This window comes from Cyanistes caeruleus, chromosome 14, assembly GCF_971803275.1.
Source record: "Cyanistes caeruleus chromosome 14, bCyaCae1.hap1.1, whole genome shotgun sequence".
NCBI classification, from domain to species: Eukaryota; Metazoa; Chordata; class Aves; order Passeriformes; family Paridae; genus Cyanistes; species Cyanistes caeruleus.
Window position 1 is genome coordinate 15767623 of NC_141714.1, and position 4234 is coordinate 15771856.

At 41.5% G+C, this 4234-nt stretch overlaps 1 long non-coding RNA gene across 1 annotated transcript; it reads left to right on the top strand.

Moving 5' to 3' along the window:
• Positions 1 to 753: 753 nt before the first annotated feature.
• On the top strand, positions 754 to 4021 carry LOC147650590 (uncharacterized). Its single transcript, XR_015276401.1, has 4 exons — positions 754 to 1230; positions 2035 to 2187; positions 2449 to 2660; positions 2941 to 4021. It is a non-coding gene; the product is annotated as an uncharacterized LOC147650590 (long non-coding RNA).
• Positions 4022 to 4234: the final 213 nt, after the last annotated feature.

A 4234-nucleotide genomic window follows, 5' to 3' on the forward strand; every position in this document is an offset into this window, starting at 1 on the left:
TCCAATCCAAACCATTCTGGGATTCCATGGTTCTGTATTTCTTTAGGAATGTGATATTTCCTTGGCACCTTTTGGTGCCTTACTGAATCTCTCCACTCATGATTTGCTTTTATTTGAGCTTGGAGGTGGCACAGGTGACACTGCAGCACCACCAGGCAGGATTGTTCTGTTTGGGCCTGTCTAGAGCCCGTGGGGATTTCTGCAGTAATTAAAACTTTCAAAAGCTTTCAAAAGCCTGGGATAGAAAATGCTCCCAAAGTAACCTTATCCATGCCTTGCTTGTGTCCTTCCTGCAGCATTCCAGCTGAGAGCCTGGCCACTCCTTGCTTGGTGCTCAATCCATGACCTTGTGTCAGTGCCCAGCTGTGCTTGGTGTTGCTCCACAAAGTGGTTCAGATGGATTCCTGCATCAGCAGGAGGGGAGAGTGTTGGGAATGCCCCAGGTGTGTCCTGTGTGTGCTGCAGGGCACAGCTGTGCAGGTACCTGCACCAGGGGTACAACCAACATTTCTCATTCCCAAACAGTTCACAGGGAGCTGTGCCTGGACTGTGCTGCTGTGCAGTCATTCCCAAGCCTCTTCCCAGCATTCCTGATTCCATGGCACCTCAGCTCCCTCTCCTTAATCCTCTTCCAGTTGCTTCGTTCCTCCCCAGCCTGCTACAAGGGCTGTTACTGATCTCTTCCCACCTCTCCCGGGTTTTCCCCTCCAGGAGTCATGTCTGGTGAGTAATGCCCATCCTCTCTTTCCCCAGGAGCTCCATTTCCACACCACTCGAGGATCCTGCAGCTCCATGACTCATCTTTTTCCAGATCCTCTGCATCCAAGCAGCAGCATGCTGGGGGTGATAGTAAATCTCGGAGTGAAAGCAGGATTTTATGGATGTGCTGATTCATCTTTCCTCAGAGCAGAGCTGTGTTATGTAAATGCCAGCAGCAGCTGGTGGCAGGAGGAGGGAGAACAGACTAATGAGCCATGGAAGGATTCAGGAGCAGAGACGCTTTAAGGAAGAAGCTGGATTGTAGCTGTTTCTCTCCATACCACTCTTTAAATAAATAAAACTAATATTTTTGAGGGATTTTAGGAGTAGTAACTGATGACATTCAAATACCCATCACTTCTCCCCATTTGGTGTTGTAGGGAGTTTTACTCTCAGTTGTAGTTAAAAGTAATACTCAAAATTTGACTACAAAATTAAGTGATCTTCCCTACAATCAGCTTGTAATACCAGGTAAAGGTGTCTGTCTCATATTTTATGTATGATTATTCTGTCCTCACGAGTCAAATCCTGCTTTAGTTGTGTGTGGAAACAGAACTGTAGTTTAGCATAACCAGAAATGTACAGTTAAAAATAAAAAAAAACAGGTTAAGAGTGGAATTGTGTATGTGTGGTAGGTTTACCTGCATTGTACCTTTCCAGAAAATGTAGATGTGGATGCACATGCCTGAATCCAGCTGCTTTGAACACTAGAACAAATTAAGCTTTTTTGTCTTTTTTTTTTTTTTAAATATATTTTCTGTGTACATTTCATAGAATACCCTAAGTTGGAAGCAACCCACAAGGATTTCTATGAACATCCTGTTCATCTTGGGCCTTTCATATGGAGCTAAATGTCAAACAAGGATAGTAGTTAAAAACAAGTTTTTGTTTAGCTGATTCAAAAATAAGAGCTGTTCAGAAGGAATTTAGGAGTTGGTGCCTTGTGCTACATACTTGTGAGTAAAGGAATATCGAAAAGTCCAAGCTTATTTTAAGATCTTTACATACAGAAACCTCAAATTTTGATATCACTGTTTATTTTAAAAAATGAATGAGGTGCAAAATAATTAGCACTAATTACAGTTGCTGGAGTGCAGGGCAAACCAACATCCTGTTTTTGCAGGACAAATCTCCAAGTTCCCACTCCTTCCTGTGGTTCTCTCCCTGGACAAGAGCTGTTAAATAATAACTAAATAGCTGTTAGATATTACACAAGATCTGCTCTAGGATTTTGGCTATTTTTAATAATTTAATTTCTCTGCTGCATCATTCCAGGCATTCCTCTAGATGGTGCCAGACATCCAAGAGTTGGTGCAGCATTATCCCATAGGAAGGCGATGGAGGAACGGCCAGGACGCCGCTCGCCTTTGTTTCTAAATTCTATCTTGCAATAGTTCATCTCGTTGACAAACTACTTGTTTTGGTGATGTAAATATGATGGGTTTTTTTTTCATTTTGAGAATCCTAAAATCCATTCAGCCTAAATTCCACCTGCCTGAAGCAGTGTCATCCCTTGCTCCGTGGACTGATCCATATCTCATATTCCTTATGGCAGCCATTAGCTGCTGTGAGCTGTGATCAGTGTGTGCAGCACTGCTGCGACTGGGGGAACTTAATCTGCCTGGTTTGCAAAGCAGTGAAATTTCTGACTATTATCTAAACATTTCTCCTTATCTCTGTTTCACACAGGAATGCCAAATCCAGCTGTGGATGAAACACACAGGAAAAGGGGTGGCTCTGTGTCCCTGTGTGCTGTGAGCTCTGCCAGCAGAAGGACCAGGGGAATGATGTCAGTGTCAGATCCGTCCTCAGCATCTCTGAATTCCAACTTTATATCTCAAAGTGCCTGGAACCCCCCAAGTTTTATAGCAGCAAAATTACTCCTGGGTGTAAGTGACCAGGTAGGTTTTGTTATTGCTGGTGTTGCTACTGCACTCAGCATGATCCCTGTCTAAGGGCCTGATTCTGACCTGTGTCTCCTGCTTGGGACCAAGCCCCCTGTTCCCAGCCTTTCCCAGTTTCTCCTGACATGCCTGTGGCTGCTACCAGTCCAAGGGTCCCCTGCACAAGGATCTCACCCCAAAAATACCACCTGATATCACTACTTGGCTAATTCAGCAACTTCAAGTCATGCTAAATATTTGTAAATAGTTCTTTGATGTTTTGTTTGTGATTTTTTAGGTTTATAGGGCCAAATCCTGCATTTTTCGCTTCTTGGAAGCCTGGGCACAAAACATCTGACTGCAACTGGGAATTCATCACCTCTCTCCTTGGACATGCAAATTTTACTGGAACTCCCTCAACTAAGTAAACAATTTTAATAAAATTACATCCCTCTCTATCCCATACCTTTGTCCATAAAGTTTTGAGGATTTTTGTGGCTTAATTATATTTTCCATTTTACAAAAATAACAAAAATATCAGAAGGAGTACAATAGGGTTTCTTAGAATGCTGCTTTTATTGAAATAAAAGGTTATAAAATAGTTTGATGTATTTTTTATATTTATTGACATCCCTAACAGGCAGACATTGTAAATAAGCTCATTAATACTCTTTAAATACAGTCTTATCAAATTAATTCTCAATTACTGCATGAGGTGATGGATTAGAAAACTGTCCTGTGTAAATATGCCCACAGGAGTGTGAGTTTGGAATGAACTTTCTAAGTCACTAATCATGGAATCTGAGGATGAGATTTTGGAACATTTCTAAAAGTGCTGTCCCATGCAGGAATTCTCTTCCCATTATTTTTATTTCTGGAGTATAAAGCCTCTTATCATGATCTTGAATTGGAGATGACATCACCCTCTTATCCCTCTTAAGGAAAAACTTTAACATGGAAACTTCCATAAATTCCTCTGCAGTAAAGTGACCCCATATTTCATTTAATTCTTGTACTTCCATCATTTAATGGACATTCACGTTCTCCTGTAGCCTTCCACCTTTGTATCTCTGGGAAAAGTCTTTCCTCTGATGTCCTCAGGAGTCCAGATGTCAGAATCTCTTTTTATTTTTGGCCTTAAATTATTAGGGCTTGAGACATAACCTGCTAATATATGTTTCGTGTGTCATCTTTATTTGGAGAGGCCTGACATTCTTGGAAGGTCTTTTAAACTGTTTTTTTTTTTGATTGAAGGACTAATTTAATTTAATTTCCAGTGAGGTGGTTTTCAACACCTGCAAGTTCTTGCCCTGTTGGCTCTTCCCTTTCATCTCTCTTACACCAATAAAAGTGTATTTAGAGTTTGTGAAGTCCCTGAATTCTGTGTGGTTGAGTTTCTTCTGGAAAGCCACCAGAGGTGGAAGGTGAAGCTGTGAAGGCCCATGGTGTCCATAAGGAAAGAATTATGCCATCAGTCCTTATTTCCCTGAGGTGTTCATTGTTATCCCTGGATTGTAATTGGACAAGTGTGGAATTTGATTGTAGAGGTGGAAAAAAGCATCTCCTGTTTGTTCTCCACATTGTCCTTGAAG